Source organism: Rutilus rutilus, assembly GCF_951802725.1.
Source record: "Rutilus rutilus genome assembly, chromosome: 20".
NCBI lineage: Eukaryota > Metazoa > Chordata > Actinopteri > Cypriniformes > Leuciscidae > Rutilus > Rutilus rutilus.
Window position 1 is genome coordinate 16,790,855 of NC_140225.1, and position 23,510 is coordinate 16,814,364.

The 23,510-nt window shown below is 38.6% G+C and overlaps 1 protein-coding gene across 3 annotated transcripts in view; it reads left to right on the forward strand.

The window, feature by feature from the left end:
* Positions 1 to 23,510, forward strand: part of zmiz1a (zinc finger, MIZ-type containing 1a) — a 131,370-nt gene that overhangs the window by 22,148 nt on the left and 85,712 nt on the right. For all 3 annotated transcript variants that reach the window (XM_084392261.1, XM_084392262.1, XM_084392259.1), the window contains exon 2: positions 13,359 to 13,482. The gene's annotated coding sequence lies outside the window, so the exon portion shown is untranslated. The remainder of the gene's footprint in view (positions 1 to 13,358; positions 13,483 to 23,510) is intronic.

The following is a 23,510-nucleotide window of genomic DNA, read 5'->3' on the forward strand; positions in this document are numbered from 1 at the left end:
AAATGGCAGTGAGACTTGCGCCCTGGATATTGAGCCGCAGTGAGCGTAGTGGCTGGCTGATGTATACTAACAAGCTTGAATTTCACGTCAAAGCTGTCTGGATGCGCAGTGCCATGCGTGTCTGTCAGGAAGAGCCAGAGTGACTGTGGCACGGATGCTGATTTCCAATGCCTTAGGGACTTCCGCATTAGCTTTAAGAGAAGGAATGGTAAGCAGAAGAAGCATCCTCCCTCGTCCATGCTTTAACCCTGATTAAACACCATGATTGAACATCCCACTTGAATTGTTTTGTGCTGCTGTTAAAGGCATAGTTCACCCAGTAAGAGCATTCTACTCACTATAATGTGGCTCGAATTACTTTTTTGTGCCATGCAATATGTAGAACATCCCTTTAGGAACTTAAAGGGAGATGTATTTTCTAAATAATATTGAAAAACCCATATTGACGTGTAGTTTCTGCATCAAAAGTGGCACCAAACAGAATTGCAATTGGTTTGTTTAAGTGGGTGGTAAGACAAACAACACTGGCCCAACCAATGTCGCCAGTTTGGTACTGAACTGTCTGTGAAACATTGAGTTAAACTTGAGTTTGAAACTTGTTTTGAAAAAAATCCGTTTTGTTTGTTGCCAGTAGAAGATTGAAACAAGTTACCTTTGTTCATTACCTTTAATGAAACAAGTCTTTATCATTTGTAAAATAGATTATAATAGGAATAAAAAAGGAAAACACTATATTCAGTGTTTGTGTTGTAACACTGTGTATGCGTGTTGTTTGACAAATATGTCTTACAGATTATGACGGGCCTGTTGTTGATGGGTTGAGCTAGCTTTTGGCAGTAGGAGGAGGAGAGGGACAATTTACATCAGTTGACATTAGCGTCCATGGCTGATTTTGTTATCGCCTGTTCCTCATCAGCTCAGCTTGTCAGTTTGCTGAAATATAGTCGCACTCTTATGTCAACAGCTAATATTTACATAATCCCTTTCCTCCCGCTTTGGTAACATGCTCATCTGAATGGCCAGTGTTTAGATTAGAAGATGGCGATTCATTTTTAACACCAGAGGCTCATCGTTAAAATCCTGAAATGGGATGTTTGGCCTTTTGAGAAGAGCTCATGTAGCCTGCTAATGAAGTCTGGGAAGTGTGCATATGTAAAACATGACAAAATGAAAATTTAATTTGTGTGCAAAGTGCAAACCCACTTTGTGTTTAGCATGGTGTCAACCGTGTAACTGCAGAGCTTATTCTCCAGACTGCTTGTATGTAAACTTCCTCTGCTTGTGCTTGAGGTTTCTGTGACATGCAGCAAATGCAGCATGGTTATGTTCTCTGTGCTGTGATTCACTCATCTGCGATGCTTCCTATGGGTCATGATTGCATAAGGTCAGTTGAATCATATAGCCTGTAGTCTGCATGCTGCTCAGTATGTCAAGAAGTTGCATCTGGCAGCAGCGAAGTTTATTAGGTTTTGTTTTTTGAATTGGTAATGCAGCCCTGCGTCATTGACATTCTGAGTCTCCTGGCGCAGTTGCTCACAGAGCACATTGTGTTTTGCCTGATAAACAACCTCACAAATCGAACCACTGCAGAAGTAATTCAGTGGAGCCTGTAAAAACAGACAAGAGGAAGTGCATTAATGCACTTGTGTGACCAAATAATGAAACGGTCTAAATACCTGGATAGATACATAGCCATCACCTGTAATAAGACTGGTTGATGTATGGATTGTGTGTGTATGTATATATACTGCTGTTTCAAAATTTTGGGATCAGTAAGATTTTTAATGTTTTTAAAAGAAGTCTCTGATGCTCACCAAGGCTGCATTTATTTGATAAAAAAAATAAAATTATATATATATATATATATATATATATATATATATATATATAGTTAAATATTCTGACAATTTAAAATAACTGTTTTCTATTTGAATATATTATAAAATATAATTTATTCCTGTGATGCAAGCTGAATTTTCCAGTCTTTAATCATTACTCCTGTCTTCTGTGTCACATGATCCTTCAGAAATCATTCTAATATGCTAATTTGATGCAAAAAAAATTGTTAAAATTTGATGTTATTATCAGTGTTGAACACAGTTGTGGACAATTGTTTTTCAGGATTCTTTGAATAGAAACTTATATTTCATTTATTTGAAATAGAATATTTTCTAACATTATAAATGTCTTTACTGTAACTTTTGATCAACTTAATGCATCCTTGCTGAATAAAAGTATTGATTTATTTTATTTCCACCCGATCCCAAACTTTTGGACGAAAGTGTATATAGTGTGTGTGTGTGTGTGTGTATATATATATATATATGTATATATATATATATATATATATATATATATATATATATATATATATATATATATATATATATATATATATATATGTATATGTATATATATATATATATATATGTATGTATGTGTGTGTGTGTGTGTGTGTATGGTAATATGGTAAGCTGGAATGTTTGATACATAAACATCTTTCACAAACTCATTAATCAGTTTGAATTGGAAATTTCAACGTATTCATTTAAAACTGATTTAATGATTTGATTTGAGTTATCTTTAAAAAGGTTTGCAAATTTCTCATAATAATCTTTTGGGAAAATGGTTATTTTTTTTATTTTTTTTACTGCAATTACCATTTTGAATCTAATTAACTGTGATGGCTGTTTTATTGCTAAAACAATAACATATTGAGAGTTTTCCCCCCCCCCAGCCCTAACATGCACTGTTCAATAAGAGAGGACTAGGACACACACACTCAGTAAAGCTCTTGAAAAAGCAGGAACAGAAACCAGCCTGAAAGGACTGCATCACGGTGGCTATTAAAAGGAGTGGTGGTTGCTCCTGATAAGCTCAGTTTGCTTATTGCACAGCACAAGTATTGGGGGCAGAGGATTATTGCCACTTGTGTATATTTCTGCTGATGTTTTTTTCAATCCCACTTCAGTCAGATGGCGCATATTCGAAAAACCTGTCTGATGCAGAAGTGGAGGGCGTTTACTCTCACCTGAATATAAAGTGAGAACACAGAAACCTGCAAACTTCTTCCTCACATATTCACACACACACTGTCGCTTAAAGCAGCTGCACACTTGAAATGTAGACAGATTTTACGTAACGTTGCATGTTTAAAAAAAAAAACGACCAGATAATATTCTCGCACCTCACGAAAAGCCGTAGAAGCCACACCCTTGCTCCTCCGTGCCTCGCTTTCAGCCGCCTCCCCACATTGTGTCAGTGACTCTGACGTTATTTACATAAATGATAAACACGGCGGATGGCTGGATTGGCAGCGTAATCCACTTGCAGTGTCATTAGGGAGGAAAAGAGAGAAAGGCTATTACGGCTCTTGCTTCATCAGTGCGTCTCTCTTAGGCCATTTATGGAGGTAATGGAAACCTCTCTCATTAAGGTGCCGCTCACTGTGGCGCTGAGAAACATCTCCACTCGGTAATTGATCTTGTTGGTCTTTAGTGCTGGAAAGTGGCCCTGAAGCACCGCCCGCTTGCTGCATTCATTTTTCAGCAGTCAGAGCCGCCCTGCCCGCCCGCTCACTCTCGTCCAGTCACCTTCACTTCTGCTGCTGAGCACCTGCGTGTGGTCTGCACCTTTTGCTCTTTGCGTGTCTCTTAGGGAGAAACACAGCCGTGTTTGTATTGAAGGAATGGTGCTGTCATTATTTACTCGCCCTCGTGTCGTTCCTTTTCTGCGTGACACAAAAGGTAAAGGTTCAAGAAAATTAACATGGCTCTTTTTCATACAACCATAGTAAAAAGTCATTATTCACTGATCATTTTACCCTCCAGTGAGCCGTTAATTGCTGCGACTGAATCGAGTCAGTTAGTTGAACTCAAAGAAGAAGAAAAAACGGATCAGTTTCAGGATCTTTTGAATTGCTTCTTTTCAGTAAACCGGTTGATCCGCTTCACATATTGAACTGATTCATTCATGAATCAGAGTTCAACTCACTCATTTAATGATCGGGTTTTAGCAGTTCTTAAGTTAAGGAGCAAATCAGAATTTTGTTCTTTGCCTTACACAAAGCTTTTTTTGGGGGGACGTTTCTTTATTTTGGAGCATAACAGGCTTGGTAAGTATGAACTGCTATTGTATTGAAAAGACTATTAGATTCTTAAAAGTATGTCATGAGATAATGTCTCATATCTGTCACATTTTGAAAATCTTTTAGTGTGGCCCCAGCTTAAAGTGTTTTAAAATGAATTGCATGCCATTTAGCAACACAAGTCATCCAGCTTTTATTAATGATATTCTAATTATCGATCCAGCATAGTGCATTGTGCAATACGTGTCTCATACCAGCCACCGAGCGAGCTCACAGAGTACTGTTAACATAACTTTCACACACTCAGATGCATTTTAGCATCGTTTTGACAAAGTAAAACAACGTCGCATTACTCTACAATTTTAATTAGTCAAATAAAGAGACTTGTATGAGTAGTAATTCAGTACTTGCGGCTGTTTCATTAGAATGAAATTAAAATAATGTGAATTTAAGTGACCAAACATAACTGTAACAAAGTTCAGGGAAGGAGGTGGACGTTAAACCTAACTTTTAATTGTAACTTTAATTAAACACAAAACAAAAGGACCGGCAGCGATTTAAAAAAAGCTACGTAAAACGTCCCAGGCTGTCAGCTGCGCCCTGCTTCATACCACAGTAACATAAAAAAAACTTTAATACTTAACGCCTTTATTATTTTGAATAAGCGACCTCTAGCGGTGAAACTTACACACTGTGCTTTAACCTTCTTGAAGTAAAAAGCGATTGGATTTGCACTACATTGTTGGACCTGGATCATCCAATGTAGCAAATTATCACATTTTGTTGAGAAAACAGTGAAAACACTGTCTTCAGTTGCGTCTTTTTATAGTAAATAAGTGTGTGCACAATGAGAAGTGTTATACAGAAGTGCTTTATTGAGTTGTCTATGTATCCATATAAGTGTGCTCTTTATTATCTCTGGCTTGTCTCAGTGGGTGATGTGTTTATGTATAAGTGTCTGCAGCTGTTTTGGTGTGTGTGTCAGGCTCTTGGGGGCCACTGGGAGTTGTGACATGTGTGGTGTAATAATAGATGAGTTTTTGTGATCCAAACAGCCTGCTCTGCTCTGTGACTCACTGTAGCTGGGCCTGAGGTCTGGACTTGCATCATCACTGGAATCCGCTGGGCTGTCAAGAGCACACAAGGGATTCGGCTCTGTCCGTCAACCAGGAAAATAGAGCATTTCATTCCCTATATTTTTAGTTTTGTTTAAAAGCAATCCTAGCACAACTAGCAAAATATCCTAACTGCATTTCTTCACAGTCTGACAGATTTTTCAAAGTAGTGTTTTTTTTTTTTTTTTACAAATGGGTTGAAGTATCACATTGTTTCATTGTAAACAACAGGAAACAGAGGGAATATTTTTTAGTGTGAAAGTGCCTTTCCCAAATCTTGATCCTAGATTTCATTTTGTAATGTGAAATGTGACCTAGCACACAAAATCGAGTTGCCACGTTGTCTTTTTGGTGGCGTTAGTGAGCATTTTTTTTTGCTGATTGTTGAAATAAGCTTAATTGTAAGTGTTCTAGAGTGTTTTATAGAGCGTTTAATTTTTTCTAGTGCTCTGTTCTTCCCCTGTGGCAACATGCTTCCATTTAGACCCTGAAATGAATTATATTTACTGTTTGAAGGAAAGGATGTTATTGTTCATCTCAGACAAGCAGCGGTTGGGTTTGAACACACTCAGTCAGACCACTGTAATGTGTCTGACCTTTTGTTCCCATTGACGGATGAGGTATTGGCTCAAAGGAAAATGAGATATTTCCAGCGTTCCCTTTGACAGGCATACAAATGAACGAATCAAACAGCGTGATTCCACTTAGACGGATCAGTATTCTGGCATTGTGAGCAAGAGATCATCAAGCTTCATGGAGTATGTGAAAATTCCACTTTAAAGATTTCTTGGGAGAATTTGTTTTTTCTCTTTTTTTTGTTCCTCTCCATGTGAGTGTAGGGTGAACTATTGCTTTAGTTATTCCATATAATAGCTCAATGTGCTTTATGTCTTTATATTGTCAGTTGAGGGGCTGCTGCTATCATCAGTCACTCTGCCCTTGATTAGACCTCCGACATCCCCCTTGAGTGTTGTTCATAAAGACTCGCGCGTGAATGAGCACATGGCTCAAGGATACGTCCGGATTCCTGTACTACATTTCAGAGTATGTTCTGATTTTGATTTCGAGTATTGAAGAAGTATGCGCTGTAGTATGCAGGTGTGTTGTTAATACACTCCTGGACATTCAATATCGTTCAAAAGTTTGGGGTCAGTAGGATTTTCTTTAAAGCAGTTAATATGTTGAACAAGGATGCATTAAATTGATCAAAAGTGACAGTAAAGACATTTATATTGTTACAAAAAAAGTATATTTCCAATTAATAAATGCAAAGGATTCTTAAAGGTTTCCACAAAAATATTTAGCAGCACAACTGTTTTCAACATTGATGATGATGATGATGATAATAAGAAAATCTTCTTGAGCACCAAATTAGCATATTAGAGGAAGTTCTGAAGGATCATGTGACACTGAAAACTGGGGTACTAAAAATTCAGCTTTGCCATCAGGGATAAATTACATTTTAAAATATATCCAAATAGAATATAGTTAATTTCACACTATTGCTGTTTTTACTGGTACTGTTTCGACCTCATACTTTTGAACGGTAGTATTCTTCTGACGGTTTTCCACCTTTTTTTTTTTTGTCTTTTCAAATATGATGGTTTACGAGCTGAGGATCCATCATATTTGAAAACTGTCCACTGGTTTCACACTTCAGTAAATGCAGTATGTCATCCAGGTATTGTTCAACCGCTATATTATTATCAACACTGAGCTATGTAGATCGTCATAATCGAGCACTGCTATTTGAACACTGGAGTATGGATATATTCGTAGACTAGTTTTGTTTTGTCTGATCGTGTTTTGGTTTATATCTAGGCTGTGTGTATCCGACTGTTATCCCCCAAAACAGGCTAAAGACAGTTTGGAGTACTTTCCCAGTCATTCATTCCAATCTGCTTCAAAGAAGCTTATACGGGCTTTGCTGAATGGCTTCCCGAATGGGCAGATTTGCAGGAAACTGAACAATCTACAAGCAAATGAATGATTTCAAGAAAAGCCTTCTTTCTAATAACCACTATATGAGATGCTGTGTGACGTATCTTGATCAGGTTACTAATGCAGGAAAATGAATCGTTAATCAAGACACTGGGGAAGTGTGCTCAGCATGAAGCAAATTACCTGGATTAGCATAGCAAAACGCTGCATAATGTACCTTTACCACGATGTGGAGTCTCAGTGAGAGAGAGATGCCTCTGTTAATTACAGTAGCGGTAAACAGAATGTGAATGTGACAGGGCTAAATGGAGCTGAGAGAATGGAGAAGCTAAAATGGAGTCGGATTTTTATATTCCCGTCATGTTTGTTTTGAATTTGCTGTTTGAAACTTTAACTCTGACATTTGACTCAGTGTGCATGATGTCTAAATGGATGCGATACGTACGTAGTCATCAAGATAACAGAGGATCAAATGGTTCTCTAACTTTTCAGGCCAAGAACCACCTTTGATCAAATCACATCTAAATACCACCAATTTTCTGTGTTATTTTTCTCTCAGCTTTGAACAAATTGAAATCTCTCTGAGTGCAAATTTAAGGCCCGTGAGCCACAGTCAAAATACAATTTGTTTTATTTTTTTTTCAATATGAATATTTCTGTATTTATAGTGATAGTTCACCCAGAAGTTTTACCATTTAAAACAAAAATACCATTTACTTGCACTCATGCTGTTCCATCTTTATTTGACTTTTTCTTCAGTGGGACACAAAAGGTATCATTTTTTGAAGAATATCTTTTTTGCTTTTATCTTTTTTTTTTTTCTTTTTTTTTTTCATACAATCAAAGTCAGTGAATACTTAGGACTGTCAAACTACACAATGACGACAGAGCAACAAAAACAATTTCATAAATGTAATTTATATGGGTGTTTTTCCAAGTCGTCTTAAGCCATTTGATGGAGGATTTAGGATGCTGTTTGTCCATTTATTTGATGGATGTGCTTTTCTGTAAGATGTTTTGGTTCAAGCAAAATTTGAAGGAAATTTAAAAGAGCATTGATTTGTAGATATTGTCTTCATTTTACATGATGGACTGTCCCACAAATATAGGGTTTGATGTTTATAAATGCACGTCCTTACAAACATCTATCATTGCAACCACAGTTTCCACTAAATTACCATGTGGTAAATATGTGGTAACTTGCTATTAGCCGCCACTGTCGTTCAAAAAAAGAAATGTAAACATAATGACAGAAGGATTCTGAAATGGTTGTTTTATTGTTTGCAGGATATTTCATATTATTTTGGTTGTAAGAATAACTGGAGTTATTATGGTATTTATTACATATGATTACCATGGTAGTTTTTTGTGTGATTATGTGTGGGTAATGGGCGTGACGTTATTGTGCAGCTCCTTTCAGAGCGACGGTCTTTTCACACTGTTGACAGATATAGGTCACTTAAACATGAACGTGAGTTACTATCAAGACCAAAACAAAAAGACATGATATGTGAACTTGGACCCTGACAGATATTTCAAAGTAATATGATTAAATTTAGCATTTATCTTTTTAGCTTACAATTTCATCTCCTGAATATTTTAGAAAATCATATTTGTGTCTGAGGAAATTATCCAGTTGTTTAATATTACAGTAGTTGAGAATGTTAAAACTCTTAACAAAAAAAGCAATGCTTGCTTGTCTTTGACTGGTGGTTACTGCAAGAGCTACCTAGCATCTGAATGGGCCTTTTTCTGACTGGCATGAACATCTGGCCTTGGTATTGTATGCATTTCTGAACAGTTATGCTTTTATTGCAACCAGTACTATTTCACTTGAAGTCTGTTTGTGCGCAGATATTTTAACCAAATGGTTTTTACGGGGAGAAGACTGCATCATTAAAGGCAAAGTGTGTTATGTCCGCACCACTTAGCATTAATAATGACTGTTTTCAAACAAGTTTCCTGAACTCTGTCTTTTATTGGTTGATGAACAGATAGTTCCGCTCCCAAAGTCACCTGATTGGCTGAGCCAGCGTTGCTGTTTTGGTCTGGTAGGGATTCACAATCAAACAAACAGAGCAATGTTTGATAGTGCCGCACGGGATTCATCCTGCAAATGTCTTGTTTATAGTTGTCTCTGCATATTAAGCTGGGAAAGTATTTAACACTGAAAAAAATAACACTCTTCAGCTTTAAGTGAAGTCTAAAAAAGCTAATGGCACATTTTTATTAAACTTGTCAGATAGAATTTTTTTTTTTTTGACATTTGGTGTTTTAAATGGATCTCTAAACCAAAGTAAATGAAATGTTTTAATCAGATCATGCCTGAATATCTGACGTTCTACAGCACTAAATGCTATTACAGTGAGCTGCAGAAGTGGCTACACGACAGAAGGACTGCAGTGTTTGCTTTCTGTTATATCCTCAGGACATTTTAGAAATGACCAATTAGAGGGAACTGTGCCCAAATTGTTTCAATTGTTGACATTTACTCTGGAGCTCCAGTTGATGATATCACTGATTTGGGAGCGAGGTGTAACGCTTGACCTGTTTGTTTTTGGGTGGGAATAGTTTTCCTCAGCTAATTTCCCTCTGATAAGTATCTGACAACCCATAGTGTGGCACATTATCTCCGGCTGAGGAAAATGGTTTCTTCAGAGTGTGAATTGATTTTGCTGGATGCCCATGCGATGCGGCACTTCAAAATGCTCACTGTTTTTGCGGCACCTCAAAATGCTCATTCTTTATTTTTATTTTTTTTAAACACATTTTTTTGAAATTCGTTCTCTATTTGCATGTAAATGATCAATTATTGCTTTTGGCAGGGTTCTGCCACCCGACTCTTGTCTGTAGTGAGGAACTGTATGTTTCACCCTAACAAATGATGTTTGCACTCCCACCCCCCACTTCCATTCGTAATTATCAACTGTTTGCACTGCTGGCTACATTGATTTTTCTTTCTTTCTTTCTGCATGTCATGACTCAACATTTATTAGTCTGTTTAAATTGAATTGAGGGTGTGTTATGTGAAAACGGCTGGTTCTTTCAGAATTATGCCTGAATTTTCGGATGCAGAGAATTCCGTGCGTGCAGGAGCGTGTCGTCTAGTGCAGTTCACAGCATTTAGAGGATGGAGAAGGGTCATGGTTTTGAAGGGTTGAAGCAGATCAGTGGAATTGTGCAGAGTTGACAGACATGCACACTAGAGCACAGATGTTTTAAAAAAAGTATAGGGATGTCATATCATCTAAATGAAAAACCTGAATAATTTCAAAATGATATAATATTTTAATATGACTGTATACATACACACGTGCATGCATACATATTTAATTATTTGATAAATCCATATAATACTGGGCCAAAATTGTATTGGTTTAAGCCATATAAAACTGAATTTTATTAAATGCATTTGTTTTTTCCTCATTGCTGTCCATGACTTTGTCAGAACAGGCATGCAAGCAGTTGAGAGACATTTTGTACAGTGTTTGTGAAAAGGACTTGCTTCTAGCACTCCATAAAGAGTTATCACAGAGGATCGACACATTTGAAAAGCATACCGATGTTTGCTCTGTATCAGTAACAGTATTGACACTTCCAATAATCTCTCATTTTGAAACGCATGCTATTACTCTGGAATATTTTAAAGGTTATTTGAAACCTCATTGAGAAACAGTTGATACTCAATATCAGGTCGATTTGCCTTAGCTCTGTTCTTTCTTCCTAGATCTGCACATGAAACTTGATTGCAGATATGCACCAAATTTTCCACTACATTTATTTTCTCATGAATGTTTGCATATTTCAGTGATTGCCTTCTAGTGGATTCAAATATGTAGAAATGGCAATCTTCCTCTTCTGGAATGAAGCATGTACTCATTTCACAGCCTCTAATTGCTTTTCTGTAAAATGGTCAATTGTTCCACTTGCGCAAAGACTAAAGTAGATGCTAAAGTGGAATCCTTGCTCTGATCATTCATATCGGTATATGATGCAAGTTCACTCATACAGGTAAAACAGAATTACTTAAGTTTATTGAAATGACTACCTGAATTTGATCACTGACCTGTCCTAAAGTTGTTGCTTTGTTGCCATGGTGTTGCTTTATGTTTGCTGATGTGCTCTGAGTGTTGCTATGTGGTTGCTAGGGTCTGTTGGGGATTTGTAGGTGGTTGCTTATAGAGTGCTGAAGTGATTTGTAGTTTTTGTAGGCCGAAACTCGAAGTTTTCAGCACTTCATCATCGAAAGTCAATGGGTTTTCTGAATGGGTTTTTGGTCAATGCCTGAAATAAGGTCTGTGGTTAACAACTTCAAGATATTTTCACGCTTTGTTCTACAGCATAAAATACGAAATAAAATACCTTTACGTTTTTAAAGCTGTGACATGTCTTGATAAAGTTGATGGCTAAATAGTACTACAGGGGTTGTTGAGGACTTTAAACATCATCACACCAATCAGGTGAACTCATCTACTCAGTCTGCTTTTCATTGCCTTTATAATTACACTCTTGCAAACTATTCTAACTCAAACTTTCAGGGAAAATGTTTGGTAACACTTTAGTTTAGGGTTCAATTCTCACTATTAACTAGTTTCTTATTAGTTGTTTATATAATGCATATTATTAATATATTGGCTGTTTATTAGTACTTACAAATCACTTATTAATGCCTTATTCTGCATGACTATACCTAAACTTAACAACTACCTTACTAACTAATAATAAGCAGTAATTAGAAGTATGAGGCAAAAGAATTGGACCCTTAAAATAAAGTGTGACCAAATCATTTTTTTATTTATTATTATGACTGAAAGAGTCAGAAATCATGTGCCATGGTGTAGTTCATTTAGCTTTTTCTTTTGCCGATTGTATTTAGGCATCAAGATTCAAAAAGGTTGTGTTCATTGAAGATAATCATGATGAACGAAACATGTAGGCCTAAGACTCAAACTTTTGTTTGATACAGAGCTTATTTTCTGCAATAATCCAAAAGCCAGTAGAAAAAAACCTATTGGTTTTTTGTTGAGGGAACAAAGGTGATGCTAAATTGCGGGCTGGCCTAAAAAACTCTATTGGCCCAAGTGAAAAGAGCCCACTCAAAAGTCTCTATGATATTCTGGACTGGTCTCTAATTATGACTCAAACGCTTCTTCGGCGTACGTTTGGGATTTTTAGTTAGTCTGATCATTTAGAAATGTCCAAATGATAAGCATGTCAAGTGGTGATGTGGATCCGTTTTGGTTAATATGAGGTCCTAAAAACTGCTTGGAAGCAGCTGCTTAGAAACTTGGCTCTTCTCAGTATGTCTTCACTTTTGCAATCTGACCAGCACAACAGAGACTCGGTGTTCCTGTGTTCGCTCCATCGCGGGCATTGCTGCACATCGCCATTTGCTGATCCTGTTCTCAGCAGCTTAGGACGTATGTGTATCATGCTCTGAGAGATGTGGTGGTCGGCCATCCAATCCAGTTAGCAGCTATCCGAGCCGGGTACGATGAGAGGGCCCAGTCATTATCACTTGCACATTCATGCCACACATTACCGTCTGACCTTCACATCGCTGTCACTCAAAAAGCGGCCTCAGTACCCTGTCACATGCCAAGAAACCAAAGATTCTCCACCCCTATCACTTATACAAGGTTAATAGCCGCTTAATTGGCTTACCTGGCAACGTGCAATCGCTTGTGAGGTCGGTAAATTAGATTAGGTGCTGACACATACCACTCTACATGTTTATGGTGCTCTGCTCTCGCAGTTACACAAAGCATTGGTGTCCGTTTTTACCCTCTGTTTCTCTACGTCCTTACCTCTCAGCGAACTGTGAAGGAGCTCACCCAGCCGTTCAGGAAACGTATCATTTTAAATTGTGGTAACTGCTATATGTAATGAATTTTGGATTAGGAGTAACAAAGCGGCTCTATGATAACCTTTCGGGAAGGATGCAGTTTGTAAGCAGAGGGAAACGGGTTATAGCAGGAGTCTACTCCCAGACACCCCAGGGTGGCTGCGTTTGATGTCACTCTAGCTGAAAACTCCCCAGCGCAACACAAACAAAACATGCCGTACCAGACCTGTGCGGATACATCAGTAGAGCGGGAAATGTCATATCGTCAGGGGTGTGCGTGTGAAGTGAATTACTCTGGTTTGGTGAGTGTCCCTGGGAGGATACTCTAATTTCAAGCTGAAGGTGTAACATGTCTTTTATTTCTTCCCAGGTGCAGTGGACCCTAGTTTGGACGGGAGCTCGCAGAGGGACCTTCCCCACGGACTATATGAAGGGACGGGAGGGGAGGGGGAGGGGGGGATGCTGACATTACTCCCAGCTTGAAGAACACACAGGTTGGCATGCCTTTTAAATCTGACATGTTGTTTTTACAATGTCATGAAGTTTATTGTTGTTCACTTTTAGTGGGTGTAAATTTAGTTGTTGTTCTTTCAGTATAGATCATTTAATGGCTTGCATGTTGTACCTTTTTGCATTTTGACTTGAAGGCAGTGTTGTTTACTGTGCCTTTTTTTATTTTTATCTTTCATACCGACAACCCCGTTAATAAGGCTCAAATACCCCTTCTTTGACACCAAACCTGACATGCGTTCCTTTTAACTCTGGCGTTAAGTGGAAAAATCATGAGATTACTTGATTATTATTTAATTATTAATTTGTCTACATTTATTTTAAGTCACAATTGTTGCTTTATGTTGGAGCTTTGACAGAGGGTAGGCATAAGGACAACTGCACTTTCTATGTCTTTTGCAACACACTACTTTCTGTGCCACAGCCCTGATGATTTCTGCAGTTTATGTACGTCGTTCTACATGTCAGCGTCTGTTAAAAAGAAATACTGGTTGACGCCTATATTGACGCAAAACTGTTGATGAGATTTTCAAGTGGTCACTGCAAGTGTATGTAAATATGACTCCCATTGTCTCAAAAAGCATGACAAATCACCAAACAGTAACAGCATTTCAAGCGGCTTAGAACAAAATACGTAACATCTGGCTAACGTTCGACCTTTGCACACTGTCCTCTGTACCGGCAGCGGGTCATTCCCGTCTTCTGCCATAAGCTGAGAGATGTTTACATATCCTGTACGATTATGCCTTTCATGAGAGCGTCGTGAGCATCGGGAACATGCTGGGTTGATTTGGCCAAATTGGAAGCCTGTGAGTAATATTCGGCAGAACAGACCCGTGCTGGATGGACGTCTGGTAGTGTTTATGCGCAGGGTAGCTGCATCTGCACACAGAATGCCTCGTACCCTCAGGCCTCCAGCACCTGCATAATGGAACAACAGAGAAGAAAGAGAGGGGAAAGAGATCAAATGACAAGGGCTTGGGTTTCTCACTTCAAATGTTTCTTATTTTTTGACTTGCACCATGAAAATATTTCAACGACCTCAGAGAGTTGCGCGTCGATATGATGGAGCGGCCTTGTCGCCGTTTCGTAAACATTTGTCTTATTGCGTGTTTGGCTGTTCTCCCCAAAAGCCACTCTTGGAAATTCATGGAGGAAAAACACATTTCTCTGAAACGATCGCAGGGTGCCTTACACAATGATTTAATATAGCTGTGTTTTTTTCCTTTCTCCCAGCTTTTTAGTCAGGGATTTGGGGAGGCGGGGGCAAGGAGGGAAATAAATAAATAAATAAATAAATAAATAAATAAATAAATAAATAAATAAATAAATAAAGGTGGTGGTTAATCTCGCTTAGTGCAGTGTGAACGCTGAGCAGTGCTGTGGCCTGACAAACATCTGCCTCACACACAGCCGAGCGGGATCAGCTAAAGCGATTAGCGCGCTCACGTCAGCCTGTGGAGACGGGCGCTTGTTACAAAAGCCAGAACACCAGCCTTTCCTCCCACACTCCACCTGGAACACTGACACTGCAGCGCAAGGACCGGCTTCACAAACCGCTAACTTTTCTAATACGCATATGCTCCTCTTTCTTTTTACTCTCTCTCAGAACAATGCAACATGTAGCTCAGAGGATTGAGCAATCTGTCGTGGTACTAAAGCAGATGCTTATCACAGCCAGAGTTGTATCTGAAACTTCTTAATTAGCATATATGTAATGAAATATGCTATTCATTAAGGTGTAATTGTAATTTTACACTTGCTTTGTACCGAGACGGGGGCCTCGGTGTGATAACGGCTGACCTTTCCGTTGCTGTGTGTAAAGGGAGACTGTATCCTGCACATGCTTTTACAGTTAACCTCATTAAAGCAAAGGAGGGGCGATACTTCCTGAAAGGGGTCTCGACAGCTTTCTTTCACTTTTTCTCTTTTTCACTTAATATCTCTTCTAAATGTTATTAATCTGCATTTTTCTTTCCCAGTACAATTTTTAAAGCACGATAATGATATTTAAGATATTGAGACTTCTCTTCTCTTCTCTTCTCTTCTCTTCTCTTCTCTTCTCTTCTCTTCTCTTCTCTTCTCTTCTCTTCTCTTCTCTTCTCTTCTCTTCTCTTCTCTTCTCTTCTCTTCTCTTCTCTTCTCTTCTCTTCTCTTGTTCTACTCTTTGCCTTCCCTTTCTATTTCCCTCTCTTCCTTTTTTATTTCTCCCTTTAATCTTGACATCCAAGTTCTAGTGTCCCCAGCCGTGGTGAAGGCAGCGATGCTCTGTGTGAGGTTGACTTGGTTTTCCGCCCTCATTTTTCAACAATGTTGTGAATGGCCTCTTATATTGTGTGGCTCCTCAAACAAGGCTAAGTGTCTCCTTGGTGATTTACTTTTTTTGACAACAATTGATGTATTTATATGTTTTAGAGTTTAATTTAAAGCAATAGTGAGCATTTTTGGTTTTCTCAGTTTTATACGTTGCTCTGTTTGAGCAACCTGAAACTGCCCCCAAACTTGAGCCAATTTTGTGAGTTTGAGTTTAAGCTGTCCTTTTGACTGACTAGTGTTTGTTAACCATCATTGTTTTGGGGCGGAAATGACAAATTGTAGCTGTCAATTGTAGCTATCTCTTTTTCATCTAGACTTGAAGATGTTTTGCATTCCAAAGATATTTATGTCTTCATTGTCTCCCATACCACATAATATAAGCACAGTAATAATTTACTTTGACGGTGAAGTTTTCTCCGGGCATGTGTACAAGCCACATGGTGTGTTTGATAAAGAAAAAGGATGTCAGCACTCGCAGGATTAGCTCACACCACAGGAATTAACATCCCAGCTCCTGTAGCACCCAGGATTTCACTTCTCTTTGATATCTAGCCTGCGCAGTTACGGGAGGAAAACGCATCTGAGAGGAGGAATACTCCCGATTCTATGTTTCTCTTTTCGATCTGTGGGAAGGTAGTCTTTACCTTTTGTAAATTACTGTTTTCTCTGTTGATAATAGCACAGCCTCAGCCAGAAGTAGCAGTGCTCTGAAACTGTATTTTTTCAGGCTAAAATCTACTAATACTTTTAGTATTTAAACTACAGTAAAGCTATCAATTTAAAATGTAGTTCGCTACTCTACAAGTTACTAAGAAAAAATAACCACAGGGGGCAGTATCTTTAAATATAATTCAGAAGTTTGGGGTTGGTAAGAAATATTATATTTATTTTATATTTATCTTATGCTCATCAAAGCTACATTTACTGAATACAGTATAAACAGTAATATTGTGAAATATTATTACAATTTAAAAAAAGTGTTTTCTTTATTAATGTAGTTGATGACAAAGCTGAATTTTCAGCATAATTATTTCAGTCTTCCGTGTCACATGATCCTTCAGAAATCATTCTAATATACTGATTTAAAGGTACGAAACAAAGCTACTGCTGCTACAATACATCAGCCTCACTCTGAAGCCCAATTTATACTTCTGCGTCGAACTCCCGCCGTAGCTACGTCATAGGTTGTGTGTAGCACGCGTACCCTGACGTGCACCTCTCCAAAAATGTAACAACGCGTCAATTCTACGCGGACGCAAGCGCTGTGATTGGTCTGCTAGAACCACTCCCTCTGGTTTCACATGTTCCCTCTTCGTGAGTAATTGCGCGTCAACGCGGAACAACGACGCAGAAGTATAAATTAAAAACAACGCGTTGCCTACAGCTCCGGCGTAGGTCCGACGCAGAAGTATAAATCAGCCTTCAGTCAAGTAATACAGCTTTGTCAAGAATTGCCTATATACTGGCACTTTGTTGTTGTTAATGGAGGTTTGCCATCAAGTTACTTTACTTTTTTTTCCCCCCATTGTTGGCTCAGATTAAGTTCAACACCCCTTTTGGATGGAAGGTGTTGAAACAAGCTGAAATATCCCTTCTACCCATGCCAAAAGTGCATTCATGAAGAGCACTGACTGTGCAATGCGGGACAGATGTGGGGATTCCTCTTGAAATATGTCTTTTGTGTGGAAGGGGAAATTAAAGCTTAGGCTGGGATGTTCTTCATCTCACTTCTGGAGGTGAAGAGGCTGAGAATCGTGCATCTGTGTTGCGTTTATGCCAATGACAGCTAGCATCCTGATAGGGCTCAGAGTTTGACACCATGCCAAAACTGATACACAGTTTCAGTGTAGCATACATTTGAGCGAGTCAGTAGCCTTGTAACCTATTGATTTTAGAGACTTTTTTAAGTTTTTGTGTATTTTTTGGAACTCGAAAGTTTCATTGTGATTTAGGTGGAAAAGAACGACTAGTGCATTATTAATCAGTTCTCTTTTTATGTTCCACTGTGGACATTAAACCCCAATTGTTTCACACATATGTTGTCATAGCAGTGAGATACAAACTTTTCCTTTGTCAGCTACTCACCAGTAAAAACTAACATTTGAATCATTAAATGTACAGACGTGTATGCTGCCCTTGACAGGAAGCTATATGATTACAAAAGATGTTTTCTGTTGGCCTGCCAGGCCATGCAGCCATGATGAATGAGTGTAATATACAGTGCATCAAGAGTGGACACATGCATTAATGGCTCTCAATAATTTGAGCAATACATTTCAAATGCTACTTGCACTCAGGGGCTGATTGTTTCTGAATGATTTAATCTTGTTGAGTTGTCTCCCGCCCGTTCGTGTCAATAAACAGGAAAACAATGTGCTCATTTGAATAATATCACAAATTGTGTAGTTCCTGGCAGTCCCGGGCTGTGCAGTGTGAAGAGTGCCAGCCCTCGGGGTCTGAGTGAACAAAAACAAATCACTGCATTGCTTACACAATTACAAACCTGCGTACTATTCATCTGCACAGGATATGCGAATTACTTATCTGAATGCGTCTCCAGATATTATCACTAGCGCACAGTGTTGCACAGATTGAGATGTATGAGATATAGGTTCTTGAAGCAAATCGTTGTGCAAATGCAAAAGAGGAATCTGGCTGGTTATTTTAATATAAAGATTGTCAGAGATTAGCTTCATATTATATATTGTCGAATTATAATATTACAGTATAAAATCTTTAAAAAAAAAAAAATTCAAGAAGATTCACAAAAGAGCTATTGGTTTGAATAAGACTCATTTACTCTGAATCATTCTGACCCACTCGCTGAATAATTTTTTGGTTCTGTTGTACTTTGTACGTGTACTGTATTCATGTATTGGAACTGTAATCAGTGTAGCATTTATGTATTTTAATAAAAAAAATTATAATCAGGTATAAATATTCAACAATCTACCATTTGAAGTGATCCTTCGATTTGTTTTCCTTCAGAAATCTAAAAAAAGTAATCTGGCTCTTAAATGTTTCATTTTTGGAGGCAGTGGCTTCATAGTAGTTTTGGTTGTGGAGCCCTGGAAGAGCTTGAGAGCTATTGGGGTGGAGACTGAACTCAAACAAAGCCTTGAGTTATCAGAACATACTGTCTCATCCAGCTGCACTGATTATATGAATTCCTCTCATTTATTTGCTGGTGATATAGGGCGTTCACAATGTTGGTGTTGCTCTCTTACAAGACTATCTGGAGTTGATTTACGGATACAGTCTGTTGGATAGAAAATCTGAGGCCATTATGATTCTGCCCAGACCAACATTAAAAAGTGTATTTATTGCACTTCCAGTTTTTATGTGTGATCCGAAGCAGGCGGCTTGCCCCAGATTGGATGCTCTCATTTGACAAACCTCCATTTTGCTTGAATCTGACAGCAGTCATCTCAATGCATTACATCCAGCGTACGCATACGGCTCCTCCAATCATATATTTTCATTCTCTCCTTCCAACTCTGTGATCTTTATAGACTCCATAAAGAATGACAGATGTTTCAGGTTTCTTGGTTTCCCCCACCCCAGACTCCCCAGGTTGGGTCTCGGTGACACCTTTTGTTCAAGGCCCCCAGAAGGACCTGCAGAGGTGGGGCGACGTACAGATCTGCCGTAACAAAGCAATTAAAGAGCTGCGGTGATGGGGACATTTTATAGTATCAGAAGGATGTCAGAAGGAGGAATGTGGTAAGCATTTAAAGCAGCAAGCCATTCAAGATCTGAATGAAAATGCTCCCATCTCTAGCGAGACCTCCTGTAGGCCCACGCTTTCCAGAGGAGGAGAGCTTGAAAGACATCCAGACTGAGTTTTAAGGCCTGTGTGCTTCTGGTAATGAAGCACAGAGAAGGGAGGGAAGGGGCCTCTGGTATGTGTTTAATTAGCAGAGGGTCTAACTGACTATTAAACTCCTGATTACAGTGTGAAATTTCACTTAAATTAAGGAGTTCAAGAACTCTTGGAAATTGAAATAATGCCAGGAATAGGACAATTGTTCAAGTAGGTTGCTTACTGGTTCATGGTTCTATATTTATACATTTTATATTATGTTATTGGATATACTCATTTTGTATATTAATATTGTATATTTTTATATTGTTAATTCTTTATAAATGCAGTTATATTCATAATAATTGTTATATGTTCTACTTTGTGACATTATTTTCATTACAATTAAGCACATTTTATCTACTAATTCATTTCTGTAATGTGAAAACAGAATAACATTTTTTAATTAGTAAAATATTTATACTTAATTGTAGTGTTTTATGTTATGCCTTTTCATTTAGCAAAGAAAATTCTCAATGCATTATGTTAATGGTAACATTTGCCTAATTATCGTAAAATCACTTTATGGTCCTAAAAATAGGCTTCATTTTCTTTTTGGGGTGAAACATGACTTGGATACTTTTTTGTAAGATTGATATGACCATTTGGAGTTTTGAAGCGAAGTTTAATTACGTTACGTTTAGCTATAAAGGTTATATGTCACAAGCTATCTGTTGACATTCTCAGATATTTCCCAATGGCGCAAGCACAGTTTCAACTGTTTTGAGAGGCAAATAGCTGCATGACTGCGTGAGCTGCAGAAGATTGTTGTACCGTCCAGACCCAGATACCAGAGAGTGAGTTATTCCCTGCACCGTGACCTGATTAATTGAGAACGTCTGAGGTTGTCTGTGGGTTGTGTTCAGGCTCCAGTCGCCGCCCTAACCTCATCCATCTCAAATGCTTGTGTCTAAAGGTTGGCCTCCGAACGCTGACCCCTCGCCTCAGCCGCAGACAAAAAGTCAGTGTGCTTAAGTTGATTGAATGAGAGAGAGCAAGAGAGTGAGCGCGGGATCAAGAGAGAAGGATAGCGCAGAGCGAGTGAGAGACAAAAAGAGGCAACATTTAGACAGCTGCACGCGTAGCGCCATGTATCCATGTCTGTCAAAGCAAGATATTTCTGTCTCCTTAGTGTGGCCCGCAGGCTGCCAAGCAGGCCATCTCGATGTCATCACCGTCACCCTGCTGTCATTGGCTAAAAAGGCCTGGCTGCGTGCGTTCCTGAAGAACAGCATGTGCTGGAGTTAAGGGCTCTGCTAGCCCAGGCCTAATTGGAGTGCGTCAGTCAGGCAGCTTGACTCATCGAAAATTACTGGGAGCAGTGCGCTTAATAGGAAAGCAGAGAGGAATGACAATAAGATCATGATACCACCACATCCAATGGCAACGATCACATTCCAGGCTTGCAGTAGTTATATTTTAGGAGCTCCCCATGATAATCGTATACGCGATAATAGGCGGTCACATGGCGTTCAGAATGAGCCCTGTCTTATAGATACAGTCAAGGGTCCAAAAATAACACTTGTGCCAATTGCAAGTAAAAATTGGCTTTGGTGAGGACTGGGGTAAATGTGTTTGTCCTGAATCATCACTGTTCAGACGACGAAAACAGTCAGTCACAGGTGATCCTGTGTGTGATCCTCCAATCCAGAAGGGGGCGCCCGCGGTAATGCAGCGCTGTTTACTAACCTCCACAACAGGAAAAAGCAGAAGAGGAAGAGACGATCTATGCACCAACCCCAAAAAAAGAGTTCAGGTGGCACGCAAGAAGTTGCTAGTAGCCTATATACGCTGAGTTTCAATTAATTTGTGACGCGGTTCACAAAAGGAAACAGCATCCTGTTTGTTTTCCTTATTTTACAAAAGCACAATGTTGTGTTTTTATTGTGAGTGTACACAAATAAAAATAGACCCTTCACATGTTTTGAATGATTACCATAAATGACAGAATATTTTAAGTTGTGTCCACTGTTTCTTTTTCATTATTCTATTTATTCTGTGTTTTTATAACATGAGATGCTTTTTCAGTTATTTAGCTGATTGTGACCAAATACCTTTTTGTCAAAAAATGCAAAAATGCATTCTGTTTACTGCTAAGTGCTTCATACACTAAAGGAGGCTGTACTGCATACCAACTACCTCAGGGAGGACTGAATGCCGCTAGCTGGAACAAACTGTAATTTGCACTACTGTCTGTTTAAAATAAATGAAAAGAAACCTAGCATTGGGGATTTGTTGCTTTTTATTGTTGTGCCGAACTCGCATCGAATCGTGAAAACCCCAAAACCGAAACTGTGACTTCTGTGTACCGTTACACCCCTAGTGAGTACATAAAGTCACTCGCCAGTTGGGCGGATTAATATGTGGTAAATTGAATTGTAAGAAGAGTCTGACCCTCGCTAATTTAAGTGGCGTGAGCAAATCGAATCATAGGTTGTGACATGTACGTCTTTAACATCATATATTTATATCTACTATGCCTACAAAGTTTATTTCTCAAACTCTTCCTCACATTAAGGCACCAAAAGGATGATTATGATGATGATGATAATAATAATGGTTTTTACTTATTATATTTAATAATTAATGTTTGTAAAGGCCTGTTATAAATGTTTATATTTGTGTTTGTTTTAATTTAATAATAATAATAATAATATCATTATTATACTTTTGTTTTTTAAATATATGTATAGACCTATTTATATTTTATTCTTATGACTATGAAATTATTTAGCTTTTATATTTATATAAAAATCTTGTTTACAGTCCCACCTTCAATATGCAATGTGCTGAAGTATCAGATATATCTGAACTGTGGGAGCCGAATTCGATGAGAAGTTTCTGGTCAGATACCACGCAAACCAAATCTCAAATTACATGTGATATCATTCGTAAGGCACATACATGACACGATTTTTGTATTGTCGGAAATTGAAACACTGTTCAGCGCTTCCTAAAGATTGCGTCGTAACCTCATGGCACACATACTTTCGCGGTGAAACGTGAGGTGGGTGTTTATGTTCTTTAGGTTAACATGGTTATCTGTGGAGGAAACCTGGCCTGCTGGCTCTGTTCTGATGAGCTGACTTCACTCCGCAGCTGCAGAAATGTTCTCTCTCACTGAGCTGCAGGGACATGCCAGTATTTTCATTCCTAACTTCAGGCATTTCCGAGCTCTAACAAAGAAAGTGCGAGGTGATGAAACTAGGGTGGAAGCTGTTTTCCAAAAGCACCAAAAGTATTTTTCCGTGGGAGCAGGTGATGCCGAATTCCACAGAAGCTCTATTAAGGTTGGTTCAGAAACATTTCATGCCGTAAGATTCTTTTCTTGAAGACATATTTACTTGAGTTATATTCTGACACAAATATTCCACCAAGTACTGGAGACCTGGACTAAATGTCACACAGGGAACATGCTAAAAAGTGTGACAACACTAGTCTGAATGCCACATCAGCACATCTATTCCCTCCATTTAACACTCCGTTGCTTTACTGTATTTTTTTTTAAACTGGCGGTATTGGAAAATTACAAGCTACTGTTCAAATCACCATCTTGTTTTTAATCCTTTTGGAAAACCGCTTCCAAACGCTGGTGAATCCTGAACTGGAATCCCACTCCTTTTTGTCGAGTTACACTCAATCATCTCCCATTGACCATTGGAAAGGCTCCTGCTGGGGATTGACAGGGGGAGCCTTTGACAGGCGGATACCAATAAACAGGGAATTGCCCTTCCAGAGAAAATAGCTTGGTAATTGTTGGGTACGTTCAAGCTCGGCCGCAAAGAAAAGGCTGGAGTGAGCCTGTGCATTTTTCTGCCCTGCGTCAGGGTTGTA